This window comes from Monodelphis domestica, chromosome 1, assembly GCF_027887165.1.
Source record: "Monodelphis domestica isolate mMonDom1 chromosome 1, mMonDom1.pri, whole genome shotgun sequence".
Taxonomy (NCBI): Eukaryota; Metazoa; Chordata; class Mammalia; order Didelphimorphia; family Didelphidae; genus Monodelphis; species Monodelphis domestica.
In genome coordinates, this window is record NC_077227.1 from 433,874,822 (window position 1) to 433,897,663 (window position 22,842).

General features: G+C 41.5%; 1 protein-coding gene and 1 pseudogene across 1 annotated transcript in view; one reads left to right on the forward strand and one right to left on the reverse strand.

The window, feature by feature from the left end:
• PEPD (peptidase D) overlaps positions 1–22,842 on the forward strand; it is a 280,769-nt gene that overhangs the window by 241,814 nt on the left and 16,113 nt on the right. The gene's annotated exons all lie outside the window — the stretch shown is intronic.
• On the reverse strand, positions 7,291–7,386 carry LOC130456613 (U6 spliceosomal RNA; annotated as a pseudogene).

The window sequence follows — 22,842 nt, forward strand, 5'->3', positions numbered from 1 at the left end:
TCAGAGAGCAGGGTCCTCAGAACAACAACCCTCAGGGCCTTCTACCCGAGTCCGGGTGAAAGTTACTGCCTGGGGCTTCCGCTGCAGAGAGCTGGTCAAAACAACAGCAACCCTCAGGGCGGACAAGACAGCCTCATGGGCTGGATCCTGCTATCCAAGTCTCAGTGAAAGTCCTTGCCCTCGGAGCTTGGGGAAGCTGCAGCCCATCCCCCCGCAGGCCAACGAAACAGCCTCACGGCCAGCGATTCTGAAGGCAACTTCCGGAAAGCGAGGGGGGGGGGGGGGGAGTGTGGCCTCGTGGTCCGACCCTTCCATTCCAGTTCCAGTGAGGCATATTCAGTTTAACCCAGGGAAAGCTCATAGAACCAACATCTGCCCATGACTAAAGCCTCTGAACACCAGACAGAGATAAGAAAAGCTAATCCTCCACATTCAGAGATGGCAAACTCCACAGAAGCACAGAAGCCCCAAAATACCAAGAAAAATAAGAAGAAAGGGGCGACTTTGGACACATTCTATGGAGCCAAAATACAAAATACAGAGCAGATAGAAGAAGATATACAAGAAAATGCTCCAAAATCTTCCAAAGGAAATAGAAACTCTCCACAAACCCATGAAGAATTTGAATCAGAAATGACCAAAAAGATGGAAGCCCTCTGGGAGGAAAAGTGGGAAATAATGCAAAAGAAATTCACGCATCTACAAAACCAGTTTGACCAAACTGTAAAAGAAAACCAGGCTTTAAAGCAAGAACTAATAAAGCAAAGCCAAAACACTAAGAAATTAGAAGAGAACATAAAATATCTCACCGACAAGGTGATAGATCTGGAAAATAGAGGGAGAAGAGAAAATTTAAGAATAATTGGACTCCCAGAAAAGTCAGAAATAAACACCAAACTGGACATGGTGATACAAGATATAATCAAAGAAAATTGCCCAGAGATTCTAGAACAAGGGGGCAATACAGCCACTGACAGAGCTCACAGAACACCTTCTACACTAAACCCCCAAAAGACAACTCCCAGGAATGTAATTGCCAAATTCCAAAGCTATCAAACAAAAGAAAAAATCCTACAGGAAGCCAGAAAAAGACAATTTAGATATAAAGGAATGCCAATCAGGGTCACACAAGACCTTGCAAGTTCTACTCTGAATGATCGTAAGGCATGGAACATGATCTTCAGAAAGGCAAGAGAGCTGGGTCTCCAACCAAGAATCAGCTACCCAGCAAAACTGACTATATACTTCCAAGGGAAAGTATGGGCATTCAACAAAATAGAAGACTTCCAACTTTTTACAAAGAAAAGACCAGAGCTCTGTGGAAAGTTTGATACCGAAAATCAAAGAGCAAGGAATACCTGAAAAGGTAAATATTAAGGAAAGGGGAAAAATGTTATCTTCTTCTTTTACTCAAACTCTTCTATAAGGACTACATTTATATCAATCCATGTATACTAACATGTGGGGAAAATGTAATGTATAAATAGGGGGTAAAGAAAGACCAAATAGAATAATGGTTCTCACACAAAGATTCACATGGGAAGGGGAGGGGAAGAAAACTCCTATAAGAAGGAGAGGAAGAGGGGGGGGGGGTTACTTAAACCTCAATCTCAGGGAAATCAACTCTGAGAGGGAAAAACATCCAGATCCATTGGGATCTTGAATTCTATCTTACCCAACAAGGGTAAGGAGAAGGGAAAACCAAGGGGAGGAGGGGGAGAGGGAGAACAAAAAGGGAGGGAAAGAGAGGGGGGAGGGGGAGGGAAGAAAAAGGGAGGGACTAAAAAGGGAAACATCAAGGGAGGGGACAAGGGGGACTGATTCAAAGTAAATCACTGGACTAAAAGGTAGAGCCGAAGAAGAAAAGGATAGAATTAGGGAAGGCAATCAAAATGCCAGGGAGTCCACAAATGACAATCATAACTTTGAACGTGAATGGGATGAACTCACCCATAAAACGTAGACGAATAGCAGAATGGATTAGAATCCAAAACCCTACCATATGTTGTCTTCAAGAAACACACATGAGGCTGGTTGACACCCACAAGGTCAGAATTAAAGGATGGAGTAAGACCTTCTGGGCCTCAACTGATAGAAAGAAGGCAGGAGTGGTAATCATGATATCTGATAAAGCCAATGCAAAAATAGACCTGATCAAAAGGGATAGGGAAGGTAATTATATTTTGTTGTGAAAGGGACTCTAGACAACGAGGAAATATCATTAATCAACATGTATGCACCAAATAATATAGCACCCAAATTTCTAATGGAGAAACTAGGAGAATTGAAGGAAGAAATAGACAATAAAACCATACTAGTGGGAGACTTAAACCAACCATTATCAAATTTAGATAAATCAAATCAAAAAATAAATAAGAAAGAGGTAAAAGAAGTGAATGAAATCTTAGAAAAATTAGAATTAATAGACATATGGAGAAAAATAAATAGGGATAAAAAGGAATACACCTTCTTCTCAGCACCACATGGCACATTCACAAAAATTGACCATACATTAGGTCACAGAAACATAGCACACAAATGCAAAAAAGCAGAAATAATGAATGCAGCCTTCTCAGATCACAAGGCAATAAAAATAATGATTAGTAATGGTACATGGAAAACCAAATCTAAAACCAATTGGAAATTAAACAATATGACACTCCAAAACCGTTTAGTTAAAGAAGAAATCATAGAAACCATTAATAATTTCATCAAGGAAAATGACAATGGCGAAACATCCTTTCAAACCTTTTGGGATGCAGCCAAAGCGGTAATCAGAGGCAAATTCATATCCCTGAAAGCTTATATTAACAAACAAGGGAGAGCAGAGATCAATCAATTGGAAATGCAATTGAAAAAACTCGAAAGCGATCAAATTAAAAACCCCCAGCAGAAAACCAAATTAGAAATCCTAAAAATTAAGGGAGAAATTAATAAAATCGAAAGTGATAGAACTATTGATTTAATAAATAAGACAAGAAGCTGGTACTTTGAAAAAACAAACAAAATAGACAAAGTACTGGTCAATCTAATTAAAAAAAGGAAGGAAGAAAAGCAAATTCACAGCATTAAAGATGAAAAGGGGGACAGCACCTCCAATGAGGAGGAAATTAAGGCAATCATTAGAAATTACTTTGCCCAATTATATGGCAATAAATACACCAATTTAGGAGAAATGGATGAATATATACAAAAATACAAACTGCCTAGACTAACAGAAGAGGAAATAGAATTCTTAAATAATCCCATATCAGAAATTGAAATCCATCAAGCCATCAAAGAACTTCCTAAGAAAAAATCCCCAGGGCCTGATGGATTCACCTGTGAATTCTATCAAACATTCAGAGAACAGTTAATCCCAATACTATACAAACTATTTGACATAATAAGCAAAGAGGGAGTTCTACCAAACTCCTTTTACGACACAAACATGGTACTGATTCCAAAACCAGGCAGGTCAAAAACAGAGAAAGAAAACTATAGGCCAATCTCCCTAATGAATATAGATGCAAAAATCTTAAATAGGATACTAGCAAAAAGACTCCAGCAAGTGATCAGAAGGATCATTCACCATGATCAAGTAGGATTCATACCAGGGATGCAGGGCTGGTTCAACATTAGGAAAACCACCCACATAATTGACCACATCAACAAGCAAACTAGCAAGAACCACATGATTATCTCAATAGATGCAGAAAAAGCCTTTGATAAAATACAACACCCATTCCTATTAAAAACACTAGAAAGCATAGGAATAGAAGGGTCATTCCTAAAAATAATAAACAGTATATATCTAAAACCAACAGCTAATATCATCTGCAATGGGGATAAACTAGATGCATTCCCAATAAGATCAGGAGTGAAACAAGGATGCCCATTATCACCTCTACTTTTTGACATTGTACTAGAAACACTAGCAGTAGCAATTAGAGAAGATAAAGGAATTGAAGGCATCAAAATAGGCAAGGAGGAGACCAAGTTATCACTCTTTGCGGATGACATGATGGTCTACTTAAAGAATCCTAGAGATTCAACCAAAAAGCTAATTGAAATAATCAACAACTTTAGCAAAGTTGCAGGATACAAAATAAACCCACATAAATCATCAGCTTTTCTATATATCTCCAACACAGCTCAGCAGCAAGAACTAGAAAGAGAAATCCCATTCAAAATCACCTTAGACAAAATAAAATACCTAGGAATCTATCTCCCAAGACAAACACAGGAACTATATGAACACAACTACAAAACACTCGCCACACAACTAAAACTAGACTTGAACAAATGGAAAAACATTAACTGCTCATGGATAGGATGAGCCAATATAATAAAAATGACCATCCTACCCAAACTTATTTATCTATTTAGTGCCATACCCATTGAACTACCAAAATACTTCTTCACTGATTTAGAAAAAACCATAACAAAGTTCATTTGGAAGAACAAAAGATCAAGGATATCCAGGGAAATAATGAAAAAAAAACACATATGATGGGGGCCTTGCAGTCCCTGACCTAAAACTATATTACAAAGCAGCAGTCATCAAAACAATTTGGTACTGGCTAAGAAACAGAAAGGAAGATCAGTGGAATAGACTGGGGGAAAGCGACCTCAGCAAGACAGTATACAATAAACCCAAAGATCCCAGCTTTTGGGACAAAAATCCACTATTCGATAAAAACTGCTGGGAAAATTGGAAGACAGTGTGGGAGAGACTAGGAATAGATCAACACCTCACACCCTACACCAAGATAAATTCAAAATGGGTGAGTGACTTAAACATAAAGAAGGAAACCATAAGTAAATTGGGTAAACACAGAATAGTATACATGTCAGACCTTTGGGAGGGGAAAGGCTTTAAAACCAAGCAAGACATAGAAAGAATCACAAAATGTAAAATAAATCATTTTGACTACATCAAACTAAAAAGCTTTTGTACAAACAAAACCAATATAACTAAAATCAGAAGGGAAACAACAAATTGGGAAAAAATCTTCATAGAAACCTCTGACAAAGGTTTAATTACTCATATTTATAATGAGCTAAATCAATTGTACAAAAAATCAAGCCATTCTCCAATTGATAAATGGGCAAAGGAAATGGATAGGCAGTTCTCAGATAAAGAAATCAAAACTATTAACAAGCACATGAAGAAGTGTTCTAAATCTCTTATAATCAGAGAGATGCAAATCAAAACAACTCTGAGGTATCACCTCGCACCTAGCAGATTGGCTAACATAACAGCAAAGGAAAGTAATGAATGCTGGAGGGGATGTGGCAAAGTAGGGACATTAATTCATTGCTGGTGGAGTTGTGAATTGATCCAACCATTCTGGAGGGCAATTTGGAACTATGCCCAAAGGGCGACAAAAGAATATCTACCCTTTGACCCAGCCATAGCACTGCTGGGTCTGTACCCCAAAGAGACAATGGACACAAAGACTTGTACAAAAATATTCATAGCTGCGCTCTTTGTGGTGGCCCAAAACTGGAAAACGAGGGGATGCCCATCAATTGGGGAATGGCTGAACAAACTGTGGTATATGTTGGTGATGGAGTACTATTGTGCTAAAAGGAATAATAAAGTGGAGAAGTTCCATGGAGACTGGAACAACCTCCAGGAAGTGATGCAGAGCGAGAGGAGCAGAACCAGGAGAACATTGTACACAGAGACTAATACACTGTGGTATAATCGAACGTAATGGACTTCTCCATTAGTGGCGGTGTAATGTCCCTGAACAACTTGCAGGGATCCAGGAGAAAAAAACACCATTCATAAGCAAAGGATAAACTATGGGAGTGGAAACACCGAGAAAAAGCAACTGCCTGAATACAGAGGTTGAGGGGACATGACAGAGGATAGACTCTAAATGAACACTCTAATGCAAATACTATCAACAAAGCAATGGGTTCAAATCAAGAAAACATCTAATGCCCAGTGGACTTACGCGTCGGCTATGGGGGGTGGGGAGGAGGAAAAGAAAATGATCTATGTCTTTAACGAATAATGCTTGGAAATGATCAAATAAAATATATTAAATAAAAAAAAAGAAAAAAAAACCAATGCAGCCAAAAGTAGAAGCAAGAAACAGGAAAAAAATATCTGCATCGTTTCTCTGATAAAGGGTTCCTCTCTTTAAGATACAGAGGGAACTGCGTGAAATTTATAAGGAAAAGAGCCATTCCCTAATTGATAAATGGCCAAAGGATACAAATAGGCATTTGGGTTTTTAGAGGAAGAAATCCAAACTATCAGTAGCCATATGAAAAAAAAATGCTCTTGAATCACTAATAATTAGAGAAATGTAATTAAAACAACTCTTGAGGTACCACCTTCACGCCCATCAGATAGGTGAAGATGCCAAAAAAAGGAAAATGACAAATGTTAGAAGGGTTGAAGGAAAATAGGTACACTAAGACATTGCTGGTAAAGCTGTGAACTAATCCAAACATTTTGGAAAGCAGTTAACTGTGTCCCAAAAGCTATTAAATTATGCATACCCATATACCCCCAATGAGATCAAATAAAGAAGGAAAGAACTCATATATACAAACTTATTTATAGCAGTGCATTTTGTGGTGGTAAAAAATTTGAAACTGAGGGTATACCCATAAGTTGGATGGGAGAGTGGCTGACCAAGTTCCTGACCAACCAGAAGGCTATTATAAAAGTCCAGGAATGGGATGATGAATGCCTGTTATAGCCTGCTTGCAGTAATAGAAAAGAGGGTATATATAAGATATATCTCAAAAGCAGAACTGTAGTTTATACCAGACTGTTTTACAGTTTTCACAATTATTTTTTAATAGGGAGTTCTTGCCCCACTAGCTGGGATATTTGGGTTTATCAAACCAAACTAGATTACTGTGTTCATTTGCTTCTATATAATGTGTACCTAATCTGTTCCACTGGTCAGCCTCTCTATTTCTTACTCAGTTCCAAATTGTTTTGATGATTACAGCTTTGTAGTATAGTTTGAGATCTGGTGCTGCTAGGCCCCTTTCTTTCTTATTTTTCTTTTGTTGATTCACTTGATATTCTTGACCTTTTGTTCCTCCACATGAATTTTGTTATTTTTTCTAGCTCTATAAAGCAATTCTTTCATTGTTTGATAGGTATGACACTGAACAAGTAAATTAATATAGGCAATATTGTCATTTTTATGTTGGCTTGGTCTATCCATGAAAAATTACTCTATCACCAAGTGTTTAGATGTATCTTTATTTGTGTGAAGAATATTTTGTAATTATATTTATATATAGTTTGTGTGTGGGTCTCTTGGCAGGCAGAAAAATATGGAATACTTTATGATTTCTATGTCATACTTGCTCAGGGGTCATGCTAATCTTCTCTGTATTGTTCCAATTTTATATATGTATATATGCTGCCAAAGGGAACACTAAGAGGACATTTTGACGAAGAGACTATTGGAGACAAGAAAATGAAGAGAGAGATTTCCTGGTGGTTTCCTTATTCACTTCACTATCAATTAATGATTTTATGCTAAATTAGCTTGGTCTCTCAAAGGTGTGTGTGTGTGTGTGTGTGTGTGTGTGTGTGTGTGTGTGTGTGTGTGTGTGTGTGTGTGTGTTTCTTCCATTTTGAAGGTCTTTAAGTCAATCCATTTGATAAGTCTGATCTCTCATCTGGCATAAAGTCATCCTGGTTCTGTGGACACCTTAAAAATTTCCTCATCTTGTAGTTCAGCAGAGCCTGAACTCTGCTATTTATACCCTGGTTGGTCCTCAGATTTTGTTTTTGCTGTCTTTGGGTACTAAAAGGATGTCTGCTCCTGATAGTCTGTGGGCTTTGGGCAAGTTCAGTCATCTTTCTCTGGCTCAGCTTGCCTATCTGTGTACAGCAGCTATTGTAAAGCAAAGCTCATGCCAGTAGGCCTGCTTTGGTGGATACTTGGGGAAGTGAGGGTTAAGAGGTTGGATGCCAACAATCACCTTTATTGCAAATGCTATTCACAGACTTCCTTCCCCTTCCCCTGTTCTCATCTACCAACTGGTTTGCCCAGGTCAGGGTCCCCAGGCAGCATTTCTGCTTAGTTACTCTGCCTCAGAGAAGGCTTGGTTCTTAAATTCTGAGTCCTCTTGGTCAACTGGACCCCTGATTGAGCCGATCTAAAACTCAGGTAGAGAAAAATAAATCATTGGTCAAGAGAGCTCTCTTCAGATGCTCTCAGCAGAGCTCCCCTCCCCATCTGACAGCCTCCTGTCATTTCACAGGAAAGGAAGGCTCAGCTTCCTACTTCAGAAGTTTATTAACTTGTTTGTGGACTCTCTCAGCCCAGGGTGGGCACCTCCCTGCAGCACAGCAGGGCACTGAAGAAGGGGGAAAACCAAAATTAACTTATGTCACCCCAGTTGAATAATTCTGGCAAGAAGTTGGTCAGGAGAAAATTGCTGCTGTTACCTCTTCTAGTCTTCATGGATTACCAGTTATTTACTAGGTCCATAGTAAGTGCAGAACTGGCTGTACTGGTAACCCAAAAAAGTGGCCAGGAAGTTCCCTTTTCTACTTGTAAAGGCAGTTGTAATGCCTTGACTCCCTCAAAGGACAATCCACAGTCTTAGTGTCATAAACTTCTGAGTCTTTTTCCATCTTGGGCAAATGCAGGGACAAGGAAAGGGAGAGATTGTGAGCTAACACAGTTATTTATAGGATAATTAAGAACATTTCACTAAGAACCATACAAGCGCTGTTGCTAAGCTGATCTAGAGTCATTTCTGTAGCATGGGACTAAGAGAAGAACTCTTCTCCCTCGTGGATGACTTTTTTATTGCTTATGTTGGCCATGATCTAATCAACTAGCAGGCAATGACTCCAGAATATTGGGAAGACCCAGAACTACATACTAGCAAAATATGAATTTAGGGGGTTTTGTGCTTAGTGGCTGGGCCAAGATACACACAGTTCTACATCTTGCACATCCAGCCCCTTCTACCTTCCAAGGAAAAATAAATTATTGAATAAATAAATAAATCATTGAAATAACACCAAATTCTCCAGGGTTAGTGAAAAAAAAATTGTGCTAATACCCAATCCAAACTTCTGCTCCTGAAGTTTGAGAAATGAATATGGTGGAATGATAACCCAGCAAAACTGAAAAGTTTGAGACACTGACCACAGATGATCCTGCTTGGCTGAGGGTACATTCCTCACTATTGTGTAAGAGGCAACGTTGGAATAGCCAGGAACAGAAAACAAGGAGTGATGGAAGATGTGCATCTTCCTGTGGGTTAGGGAACTCATGAACATAGGCACCACTACTCCCATCTTCCAGTTGGTTCTACCAAAGACTGTTGGTTGCCATGCTTTTTAGTCAGAGGTTGAGGTACTTTCAAATATCTCCTTCCTACCCAGGAGTACCTTAAGATCCTCTAGATATACAGATAGCTTTATATCCACTTTTCTTAGTTATCTCTCATCCTCAAGGAGCAGGCAACACTTACAGTGTTTGTTCCTTACAATGCCTCAGTGCTGTACTGAATATACCCAGAGCAGGGCTTTGCCCTCAAAATTGGGGGCATTTTCAGATGAACAGGAGAGCTGGCCCTCTGTACCAGCCCCAAAATAGCTCCTCCCACAACTCCATTAAAACTACTGCCCAAGGCTCACTCCATTGTGTTAGCAGAGTTGTGGGGCATTCTCTCCAGAAAGTCACTGTTACATGAGGAAAAGGGAGGAAGGTAGAGGAGATCCTTTGACTTTCCCATTATCACATTAGCCTGGATTCATTGAACACTGTTGCCCTTTACCTAAAATGCCTTCTTTCCATCCTGCAATCAATCAACCATTCGGGAAACATTTATTAGCATTTGTTTTGTGTCAGGCATTGTGCTGGCAACTAGATGTATAAAAACAAAAATAAAATATTCCCTGACCTCAATGAGCTTACCTTCTATAGAGGAGATAAGAGAAAGAGTAAGGGGGGTGGGGTAAGGGTATAATGTGTGTGTATATATATATATGCCTATACATGTACAGGCATATAAATACAAAAATATTTTTGAAAGAAAAGACTGGGGAATCAGGATAAGCTTTAATAATTCAATCAATATGCATTTGTTAAGTATTCACTATGAAAAGTCAGAAATAATTACTGCTCTCAAGGAGTTTGCATTCCTGTAGGGGAGACCACATGTATATAGTATATAAACAGGCAATATATTAGGTATGTACACAGTGCCTTAGAGAGAAAGGAAAACACTAGTAGCTCAGGAAGACTGAGAAAAGCTGCCCACAGAAGGTAGAATTTGAGCTTAGTCTTGAAGGAAACCAAGGATTTGGAGGGATGGAGTTAAGGAAGACCATTGCAGGCACTGAGGATTAGAAGATGGGAGATACAGTGTTGAATGTGGGGAATAACAAATAGACTAGCATGACTCATGATATTTAGTACTATCTTCCAGATTGAGGACTGATGGATTCAGAGTACAGGTTGAAACAAATCTTTTTCTTTTATTTTTCTTGCTCTTTGTTAGAAACATGGCTAATGCAGAAATGTTTGATTATAGATGTATGTTGGGCATCATATTTCTTACCGTCTCAATGGGTGGGATAAAGGGTGGAGTGGGGGACAGAATGTGAAACTAAAAGTAAAAATTAAATTTAAAAAAATAGGCCAGCATGGTTGGATTGTCCTATATGTAAAAAAAAGTAACATATAAGAAAACAAGAAAGATAGGAAGAGGCAAGATTATAAACAGCTTTACATGCCAAATGGAGGCCTTATAATTGGTCATAGAGAAATGGAAAGGCCAGTGGATTGAGTGAGAGTCAAGGAGAGATGACATAATCAGATTGTGAATTAAGAAAATATCTTGGGATGGCTCAGTAGATGAGAGCCAATCCTAGGACAGGAAGTCCTGGGTTCAAATCTGATCTCAGATCACCTGGGAAAGTCACTTAACCCTCATTGCTTACTCTTACTGTTCTTCTGTCTTAGAACTAAAACGCAATATTTATTCTAAGATAGAAGGTAAAGGTTAAAATATGTATATATCTTTGATAGCTGTATGGAAGATGGACAAGAGTAGAGATGGACCTGAGGCAGAGAAGACAATTAGGAGGCTCGTGCCTTGGATCAGTGATGGTGAACCTTTCAGAGACCACATGCTGTGCCTGCCCCCCCCAGACCAAGTGCCATGCCTGTTCCCCCCAGACTGTCACATGCCCCCCACCTCCTAGCCTTACCCCACACAGGGGAGGGAGAAAGAGCTCCCATTGGGCTGTTGGGTGCAGGAGTGGGTGAAATGAGGAATGTCCTCAGCAAGTTTAGAGAGGGGGAGGGGAGTGGCCCATGTGCTGTGTTCCCTTCCAACTCTGCTGCCTGTGAGCCCACTTTACCCACTGTGTGCTCCCATTGGCTGCTGGATAGAGGGGCGGGGCATGTGAAAAGATGTCATCAGGGATGGTGGAGAAGGGGACGGGAGCAACTGCTCCCTGGTCCCTCTGCCTTTCTGGAAATGGAACAGGGGTGGGGGTGGGGAGCTGGGCCCACAGAGAGTACTCTGTGTGCCATCTTTGGCACTTGTGCCATAGGTCCGCTATCATGGGTTTAGTTAAAAGGGGCTGAGTTTCTGAACTAGAGAAGTGTCTGTTAAAGTAGAAAGAAGAGGATGAATGGAAGCAGTGTTGTGGAGACAGAAGCAAGGTTGGACAACTGCTTGGATATGTGGGGCAAGGGATCATGAAGAGTAAACAACAGTATTGAAGTTGTGACTCTCAGTGATGAGAAAGAAAAAAAAAGATGTAGTTTTGGGGAGAAATAGCAACTTATCTACAAAAGGGATGGGTGCATTTAGAGAGAAAGATAATGGGTTCTGTTTTGAACATGTTCAGTTTGTGATATTTTTGGGATATCTGATGGAAATGTCCAAAAGGCAGGTAGTGGCATGAGATTGGAGCTCAGGAGAGAAACTAGGTCTGGATATATAGATTTGGGAATCAACTGATACTATCACTGAGAAAGTAAAGACAGAAAAAAAGAGATCCTAGGACAGAGCCTTGGAGGACACCCACCATTAGGTAGCATAATATGAATAATAATCCAGCAAAGGAGGCTGATAAAGGAACTCCAAAACCCAAGGCAAATATCATTTTCTCTACTAATCAATCAACAAATGGTTATTAAGTGCCTAATTTGTGCCAGACATTGTATTAAAGGCTGGGGCTACAAGAAGAACAGCTAGATAGGTGGCTCAGTGGAATGAGAGCCAGGCCTAGAGACAGGATGTCCTGGGTTTAGATCTGGCCCTAGACACTTCCCAGGTATGTGACTGTAAGCAAGTCACTTAAGCCCCATTGCCTAGCTCTTACCCCTCTTCTGCCTTGGAACCAATACTTAGTATTGATCCTAAGACAGAAAGTGAGTTTTTTTTAAAACTGTGGCTACAAAAGAAGGCAAAAGATGGTGCCTGCTCTCAAGAAAGTCACAATCTAATTTCCTTCCCAAATTATTTTATATTCACTTCCCCAGCACATCATTGGTGCTTACTAATATGTTGTATTAGTACTGCATATCAGTACTTTTGAGAGAGAGAGAGAGAGAGCTATTTAGAAATTAGAAGAAGACTAATGGGTCAGACTTGTGCCCTAAGAGGGTGATTTTATCTGCTCTGTGGAGAAAGGACTGAAGAGAGGAGACACTGAAGGCAGAGAGACCAGTAGAAGGCAACATAATGAATGGAGCTACCAGCTAGTGAGTGATATGGCCTATGGAGGAAAAGGGTTGGATTTGGGAAATGTGGTGGAGCATTCAACAGGACTCAGCATTTAATTGGAGATGGGAAATCAGGGTTGGGGAAAAGTCAGAGATGCCTCTGAAATTAGAAACTGGGATGATTGGGAAGATTATGCTACTTCCAACAAAAATAGAGAAGTATGAAGGAAAGGAAGGTTTAGCAAAAAAAAAGATATGTTTTGGACATGTTGAGTGTAAGGAATTGACTTTATTTCTAGATTTCTAATAAGCAATTGTTTGTACTTTTCGTAGGATACTTGCTATTGTCCACCCTAAATTTTAATTTTACGTTTATATCTTATGTCACCTGTGAGCTTCCTGAGGGCAGGAGTTGTGCTTTATATTTATATTCTACCTTGCACACAGCAGGCATTCAGTAAATGTTGAATTGAATGGTCACTTTGGAATGTACAAAGAAAGAGCCTGATCCCAAGGGTTTTAGATATGAAACTGGTAAGTTTTGGTGGAGGTCAAGGGAAGGGTGATGATCATGTCCAGATGGTCACCAGGACCTAGTGCAAGACAGTAATAAAAGGGGAATAGAAGTCATTAAAGATAAATAACATGCTTTTTGATGGGGGCTCACTCTGGCCAGAGGTTTTGTTGTTGTTTTAAAATTATTTTTATTATTATGGAACATATTTACATATTTGCATTTTTACAATTCTTTCCCCACCACCAAACCAACCACAGAATGTCCACAAGTGCTGAATTCATCATGTATCAGTTTCACTGAAACACCACAAACTCATAGTCACATTCTTTCCTTTCCTGGTGTGACTGCCTCCTCTTCTACATGCTCTGCTTCCTTTTGTTGGCCATGTTGCCTCTGGACTCTTTGCATGCTTATACACCCCATGGGTGCTGCCACCCAAAGGCTCTCATTGCTCAAAGAGATGACTGGTTTTTTCCACTGCTTCTACTAAGGCCAGGTAAATCCCACCTTGTGGTTGTAACTTGCCCATTCATTCTTTCCCATAGTCTTTGACAACTTTTCCCTAACACCTTCTTCATAGGATGTTGGGAGACCATGCTTGATTGCTGCTGACTTTCATCTCTCCATATATTGCTTTGACTAGAAGTTATCTCTCCTACCACCAGAACTTTAGGATACCTCTTGCCAGTCACAAGTTCATACATATATATGTACATGTGTATTTAGTTTAGATATGTATGTGTATATATGTATATGTCATGTTGTGTGTATGTGCGCATGTTCTCTTCTATTACCTACAATTTCTGAAAGACATTTCTCATCCACGTGTTCTTATAATGGGCACAGACCCGCTTTGCTTCTCTCTGTCACTGTCTCCAGCATTCCTGGGAGCTAGCTTTTAGAATCTCTGGCTTTTGAAGATTGAGAAAAGCTGAGGTCAAGGAAAAGATGCCCATTTCCTGTTCATTTGTGGTCAGTAGCAAATGGCCCTTGGAAAGTATATTTTATGTTGAGTATTTAATCAGTACTGTCACAGCCACACACAGAGCCTTGACCCCATACCCAAAGAGATCTCCTAACTCCAGCCTCAGACTGCATCACTGACTCCACCAGCTATCTCACAGACAGAGGGTCCTGGGTGAGACTATGGCTTGATCGGTGTAGCCAGACACATTGCTGAAGACAGCTCAGATAGCTTCCAGGTAATTAGAATGTAAGGTGTGGGAAAATTGGCCTTGAAGCCTGACCAGCATGAGCTTTTGATAATGGAGACAGGTGAGTGGATGGACCAGCCCTGCTGGTTCATCAATATGATGTGGGCAGAGTTTATGGCTAGGTATAGGATTTGGGACTGCCTATTTCCCTGACCTTTATATTTGTCTCAATTGCAAATATTCATTGAAGAGAGCCTAGAGGCTGTGCCCAAGATTCTGCCCTATCCCTTACCTTCTAGTAACAGGAAGTTTTGAAGATCTGGGTAAGGAACCCCTCTGATGTGGAATCATCCTGTTTGTTGCAATTGTTGAATTTAAAGAACATGCACATTTTTAATACATGTGGGTTTATACTTTTAAAGTTTTTACCTGTCTGATTCCATGCATCTGGGACTAGTTACATTGGCATCAAATGGATGTGATTTTTTTCCCTCTTCTAAGCAAAAGTCACATTCTTAAACCATATGTTGGGATAAGAGCTCTGGATGGGGTCTGTCCTTTACCATAAAACAATGCTAAGGAACGGGATAGAGACTGAACATCACTACTGTTTTCGAATTCTTTTGTCTCAAGGGGCTAGACCTGAGCCCTGAGGAAGCAGATAGGGAGGTGTCTTTCCTCTGGACTCATTACTATCTCATCCTTGCCCTGTTGGGCACTGAGGTTCCCCACAGGGGCTGACCCCAGCTTTGGCTGTACCTTTCTCATGTATGCAATCATCTATTGCTCTCTGCCAGCTGGTTTCTTGCCTTTCTCCCCCACCCCCAAACCCCATCTTCAAACTTTAGTGAGTAAGTGCTTTGGGAGCCTTCCTGTGAAAGTCCTCAGCAACCCTCTCAGTAAGTGGGACAGAGACAACAATTTCAATAGCTTGCCAAGTTTTTCACCCCAGTCTGCCTCTAGTATTTGGGGGAATCCACACATATACACCACTCCTCTTCCCCAAAAGCCTCTCATTCCAGGCCCAGATGAAATGACCTCTTTGTCTTGAAAAGAGTTCCTGAGGAACAGCCACATTAGGTCAGGCTGGCGACCATTCAGCAGCCCCATTTTCTGCCTCTCTCCATCTCCCTTTCTCTGCCTCCCCCTCTCCCACCCCTGGTTCAACAATTTAACAAGCTCTCTCGATCCCCACTGAAACTGCGGTTGCTGTCAGCCTTGAACTGGCCAGCCGGGAATGGTGTTTGATTGATGCTGATGTTTATTTCCATAAAGTCTCTGAAACAGGAAGCCATTCCAGATAGGCTCCAGAGTTGCTGTGAGGGATTGGTTTCTACCAACCCAGCCTGTGTGGGTTATGTAAAGGGGCCTTGGAGAGGAGCGGGCAGGCCAAGACAACAAAAACACATGCATTGTCTTTATTTTCCCAGCTAGAGGCCAAGAAGCTCGTTCCCCCCTTTCATTGTTCTAACAGCACAGCTTGGCCAGAGTTACCAGGCTAGGGTCTGTCTGAGCTGCTGATGCTGAGCAGTTAGGCTTTGACAGGAGGTGTGGGAAGAAAAACTTCTTGAGGTGAGGTCACCTCCTCCATCCCCCTGCTCCAGGCCTGGCAGGCTTCCCCCCACCCCTGACATGTCTCTGCATAGACGAGGACCTGACACATGAGACATTAGGCCTTGTTGCTCTTCAAGCATGCAAGCTCACTGCAGACTCATTACTGTTGGGTTGGACTAATGGCAGAGTTCTGGCCATTAGAAGGAAAAGAAAGGAATTGGGAGGAAGCCCTTGTTTTTTGTAAAAATAAACATTGTGAAATGATGCCCAAATCGGCATCTCCAGCTGCCGTTCTTGGCAAGATAAGTGCATTGTAGTATGCCCTATGGTCCCCCTACTTCCTTACCTCTCCTCACCCACCATCCCAAGCTTCATTCTTCCTGAGAAATTCATGGGTGATGATGAGAGTGCCCAGGCACTGTGGAGAAGCAGGGAGCAAATTTTCAAGTCTCACAGCCAAGACTCAAAGAATATTATTGTCTTGTAAATTGATATAAGGAAAAAAAACCAGTGCCATTTCCCAGTGCTCAAAATTAAGCACATTTTGGAAAATGGGGGTAAACATATGAGACCTTTCTCACGGGCTTTATTCAACCCTTCTTTATGTCTTCAGTGGTCTCCGGAAATCCAATGCCTTACTTCATTGGCATCTCCTCCTTGAGAGAAGGACCATGTATTCATGCTTGTATTGTTAAGACACATGGGCCTTTCCATAAAGGCAAACACTTAGACCTTGCTAGAACTTATACAGCTCAGAAGATCTGAATTTTATTTGTGTCATAGACCCCACTGGCAATTGAGTAAAGGCTACAGATTCCTCAGACTGAGGTTTTTAAATGCATAAACATAAGATTACAAGGGAAGTTTATATTACAAGGGGAGAAAATATATAATTATATTGAAATAGTTATAAAACTTTTTTTAAAGTTCATGGACCCTGACATAGATATTGCTCTTAATATGGGATGGTTCTGGCAGGGCTTGAGCGAGGGGAAATAAAACTAATATCAAAACAAAAGTTGTCCATAAAATTCTATTTTTAAAAAAGAGATGCTATAGAGAACCTTTCCCTGGCATTTTGAAAGCTGGCAGTAATCAAATACCTACAATTTCCCTCTAGTTGGTAGAAGACTCTGGGCTATATCTGTAGATATTACATGAAAAATTACATGATGATTCATAACTTAAGGAACTGAAACTTACACACAAGAAAAGGGGAGAGGCAAGGAGGGACATGAGGCCATTTGAAACAGAAGGTCACATCTCTAAGGACAAAAAATTCCCATCTAAGTACCTAAGGTAGCTTTTTTGTTCTTCGTTGTCTATTGACAATAGACTTTATTAGCAAAAAAGAAAAAAGATGATTTGAAAAAAACCTTGGGATTTGAAGAGAAACTAGTTTGAGGGTAAAGGTGCCTAGCACAGGAAGAAATATAAAAAGATATCAGTATGGCTGAACAATCCATCAATAATCACAATAACTCGGGTGTAGTTAGCTTTTTAGTGTTCATTTTCCTTACAACAACCCTGTGAGGTAAACAGTGCCATGCTTATTCTGCCCATTTTATGGATAAAGAAACTGACTCAGGTTCAGTGATTTGATCAATGTCACATAGCTAACAAGCTACAAATTTGAAGTCTCAACTCAATTAGAACAAAGTAATTATAGTTGGCAATCCATATATTGTTGCAAGAAAGTTCACACATAGATGCTATTCCTGGTCTGGTCACAGGCAGGCTTAGCAGGGTCCTGGCTAACCTTGTGGATGTGTGCTTATAGAAAGAAGTGCTCACTCACTGCTCCAAGCTATGTCTACCCCAGATTATGCTAACATGAGAGACTGGGATTCTACTTCCCCTTTACCTGTGGGTAGTAGTATTGATCCCTGGATATATATATATATATATATATATATATATATATATATATATATATATATATATATATATATATATATATATATATATATATATATCCTTAAGTATAACCTTAACACATTCAGACTGTGAGGGCAGAGTCCTATTGTAGCTCCTGTGTTTGTTCAGGCCACTTGAATGCCTTTAGTCAACCTATGTCTGGAGGAACAAAAGAAAGGTCTGGACTGGTCCTGGCAGACTGGAAGCTCATGAGACATCCAAGACTCTTGAGTCTTGTCACCCATTTGCCACAGGCCAGGATGCATGACTTGGCAGCTGAGGCACCATCAGGAGAGCAGGACCTTTCACCCTTAGCAACAGGCACTGCAGCTGAAGTATAACCTTAACACATTCAGAGTGAAATTAGCACAACATTGCCACAGTTTGCTGTGTTGTGTGTTTGTGTTGTAATCGCCATCCGGGCCAGACAAAGGGGCCAAGTTCTTTGTGGTTTAATCACTGTCACAATTATAACCACACACATGCAAAAAAAAAAAAATGGAGCCAGAGCCAAGGAAGCACTGTGTGAGACCCTGTGGGGAGGGAAGGCATCTCCAGTGTGAGTGGTTCAAAGAGCAGGGCCCAGCCAAGCTTAGGGGCTGGAATTCTGGGAAGAGACAATATCCACACCAGGAAGGAAACTCACCCTGTGGGAATTAGTGCTTCCCTGGTGAGCTATACCTTAGCCCCTTGACCGGATGATCAGGCTGTTAGTTCTTCCACTATGATTTTCCCCCACAAAAGACCAGGGTTCTCATTAAGGTTTTGATTTACCAAATGCCAGTTCAGCTAATAAAATTAAGTGAGTGGGTGGGCGTTTGAAGTCCGAGCTTCACAAGATTGGCCACTGTTCATAATGCTTGTTTCCCTATATCAATCACCCAAGATCTTTGGTTTAAACTCAGCAGGCTAAAATGGAGAGTTAGGGGGGCAAGGATGGAGAGAGGGGGTAGCTCAGAGGCACTCAGAATGATTGTAGCACTTGTCAAGACCTTTGGGTGTATGCTTTGGATTTGTTTTGATTGATAGTAGGAAAATTTGTAAAGCTGTTTGAGAAGGATATTTTGGAACTTTAAAAAGACTGTCCCCTGAAGTGATGTGCGATTAGGGATGACTTGTGAGGAAAACTTTCCAAGTCAGCTCTTCAAAGGAAAGACTAGTCTAGTTCAGCTCATTAATAAGATGGCAAAAGAGAGAAAGGCTTGGGTTTGGTGACTGACTGTTCGGTTAAATTTAGTTGAACTGAATTCAATTTGAGATTAAATTTCAGACTGGCAATACTATAGAAAGAGTACTGGATTCAGATTTGGGGGGTCAGAGGACCATGGTTTGAATGCCAGTCAGCTGCTTCCTACCTGTGCATGTTAGATCCCCTCTCCTTAACTAGATGGCCCAGTGGACACAGTGCTGGGCCTAGAGTCACATCAGACTCAGACATTAACTGTGTGACCCCAGGCAAGTCACTTAACCCATAATAAGCTATGCCTCAGTTTCTTCAACTGTAAAATGGGGATCATAATAGCCTCACAGAGTTGTATGAGGAGTAAATAAGATATTTGTAAAACACTTCACAGTACCTTGCCTATAGTAGGTGCTTGTTAAATATCTGTTTCCTTCCATCCTCAGAGGTAAAATGAAGGCAAGAGGATGGAGAGACTACATGGTCTCCAAGGGCTCTTCTCCATCTAAATCCTAGAAATCCATAAATTGATGTGAATTAAAATGCATTCTGATTAACTGCCCCATCCCTACCATGGTTAAAGTTCTCTTCAAGGTGTTGGAACAGTGTCAGGAGGTCAAAAATAAAAACCCAGGGTAATCCCTGGGTATTTGATATGAGAATTCAGGGTCACTGCAGTCTTAGGAAGAGATCAGCATTTTTATGTCCCATGTCCCATGCTGCAATTGAAACATGGGATTGGTGGCCACCATACAAAGTGAACCAACTCAGGTTCCCAAGCCCTTACACAGGCAGTGAGGGGTGGGGAAGAAGCTGGATCGAAAGAGTAGGAAAATGATCAGCAGATTTCATCAAATGTAGACTCACCTGGTGCACCCTTCCAAGAGTCCAAGGCCACGTCAATCTTGTAGGTCTGTGTTTGCAACCTGCAGGACTTAGCCAGTCCCTAAGCATGTTTAAGAATTGTAAATAAAATGTGAGAAGACGGCCTCATCCCATGACTGGCAGAGTCTGATAAACTGCTGTTTTGACTGGTTAAAGAATTTCTCCTAGGCCACAGAGCTAGGGTCTCTTTCAGGAGTGTCAAACAAAGTCTTAGAAAATGCTACGTCTGAGTCTTAAATTCTGTCTCTGGGCCACCTTTAAGAATTAAAAATATCTAGGAACTCCCCCTGCTTGCCAACACCTCTCTTCCATATCTTTCTTTTGAGGGCAGAGAAGAGAGCATGGTCAGGAAAAAGGTGGATAGGATAGCATAGAACCATTGCCAGGGACTCTGGCTAGGAGCACAGAAGCAGTCCCTGAAGCTAAGGGGACCTGCTGTCCCCGATCACTTGTTAGTCATAAGCAAGAAATCAGATTGAGATGCTACTCAATCTGTGTGTGGGGAAGGGGAGTTTCCTGTATCCCAAGTCAGGACTGACTCCTATAAACAACTCATCCTGGACAGATCAGAACTGCATTGCCTGTTCCCCTAGTTGGAGAGCCAAATTAAAGAAGTCATTTGTGGGAGGGGTCCTGGGGCTCAATTCTGGCCTCAGATACTTCCTAGCTGTATGACCCTGGGCAAGTCACTTAACCCTCATTGCCTGGCCCATACTGTTCTTTTGCCTTAGAGTATTGATTCTAAGACAGTAGGTAAGTGTTTAAAAAAAAAAAAATCATTTGGCATGTATATTGCCTGGCCTACCATGGTTTTGAGAGACCCTAGTTGTCCAGATATCTCAGGCTTCACAGAGAGTGGTGCTCTTGTAAGAGCTAGCCACAGGTGTGGAAAGAAGTGGCTCTTTGGTCAACAAGTTGTTGGTTACACTCACCTCTAAATCCTGGGAGCCATTTGAGCTAGGGCATCCACTTATTTTATGAGGGGCCCCTGAGCTCCTAGACACTTCATGAGCCTAGTACTAGGAATATTAGCCGAGTTGCTTATAGCAGTGAACCTTGACTTCTTTGCAGAACTCCATACTGCTTTCACATCCCTTAACTCATGTGAGCATTACAGCAATGAGTAGTGAAAGGGCTCTGATTTGGTGGTGAGAGAAGGGCAGGGGGTCAGAGTACCTGGGTTTGAATCCTAGCTTTATGAACTTTATTACTCCTGGGATGTCACACACTTCTGTAAAATGAAGGAGTTAGATCAGTGGATCTGTCAAGCCCCTTCCAGCTCTGAGTCTATGGTTGGGTGGGGGGGGGGAAGGAAGGGGGAGAGGGAGAAGAAGAAGGGAGAGGGAGAGAGGGAGGGCGGGAGAGAGACTGAGAGACTGGGATCTCCATATAATAGATGGGGAAAACTCAAGTAAAGAGGCTATGTGATTCTAGACCTCTTTTCATTCTGCCAGGTAGCCTCTGGTATATCCCAATCAGAGCTGCATTTTTTAAGTCTGATCTTTTGATACAAGAGACTCCCTGCATTATCTGAATCAGGTGCAGTGACCCACAGCCAGCTCAAGGGGAGGCAGGGAAGAGTTTCTACTGACAAAATCATCTCTTTAGGAGAAATTGCTCTGTAGGCCTCCCCAAGGTTCACAGGAAGGGGGAGAGAACAAATTGTTCTCATACCCTTGCCCCCTTTGCAAGTTTCTGATGCTTCAGCCAAATGTCTCTGGTTCCAAGTCCGCATAGCACTGAGTAGAAGGGGGTTGTTCACTCTTCAGGACATTAGAGACCATGTAAACATCCAATCTTGAGTCACTTGGCTCCAAATGCTGCCTTCTTGGGCTGTCTGGACTATTCAGGTCTAAAATGGGGCTTAGTTCCTCCCAGGTAACCCAGAAGGTGTAACTTGGGTATATGCTCCTTTTGCCCCAGCTTAAGCATTAGGTTCGGTCAGGGTCTGCTGCCTCAGGCAGTTCCTGTTGGGAAAGAGCTCATGTTTCAGGCATATGATCTTGTGTGTCTGTGATGGACTGATAGCCTATCTTGGAGAGGCACGACCTTTGCAGTTTGACCCTATGGGGTCCTAGTTCACATCAAGGCTTGACTCCTTTCAATTGGCCCCAATGGCTCACATCAATGGTGATACTGTTGTCTTTAGGGTCAGCAGGTTTGAAAGCCATAAACCCCCGGTATCTACCTCTACCTAAGGTATTGAGGCCTCAAGAACATTCCTACTTCCTTACTGAGCTGGGCCTGAGTGTGGGGGAAGGGAACATCTTTGCTTCTCCTTCCATGGCTTCATGAGAGTAGACTCTTCCAAGCCTCCTTCTTTATTCCCTCTTGACTCTGGACTCCTGGGCAACTAGCAGAAGATTTTCTGTCTTTGCTGCTTGTTTTCTTTGCGGTCATCTTAAGGATGTGCATCAAGCAGAAGGCACCGTGGAGGGCAAGGAATGATGTGACCAGATCTAATTAGGAAATGAGGCAGAATGACCCCTCTGGGTCCCATCAGACCTGAAAGTCTGTTTGTCTGAGCTCACAGAAGAAAGGTGACACCAATGGTGACATTGGGCTCTCCCAGCAAACCTTCTCCTGGTAGATGCAGGACTGACTAGATCATTGATCTGACACAGAAAGTCAATGTGGTAATCTTAATGACCCTGTTTCCACCCCCTCCAGACCATAATGATGAACTTTTCCCAGTTGTGTTACCCCTAGGGTACTATGTGACCATGTGATTGATGACGTGGTAGGCTTTTCACTCAAATAATCCCTTTTTGCTTTAGTATTGGCCAAATTTGGCCTAGGTATAAAACTGTTCCCTGTGTCTTTCAGTGACATTGGCTAACTCCCATTAGCCAGTCATAGCCTACCCTCACACCTGCCCCCCTCAAACATCATGCTTCCAGACAAGCCCTTCCCAAAGTCTAGATGCAAAAGTACTCAGTAGTATCAAGTGCTTTCTTCCAA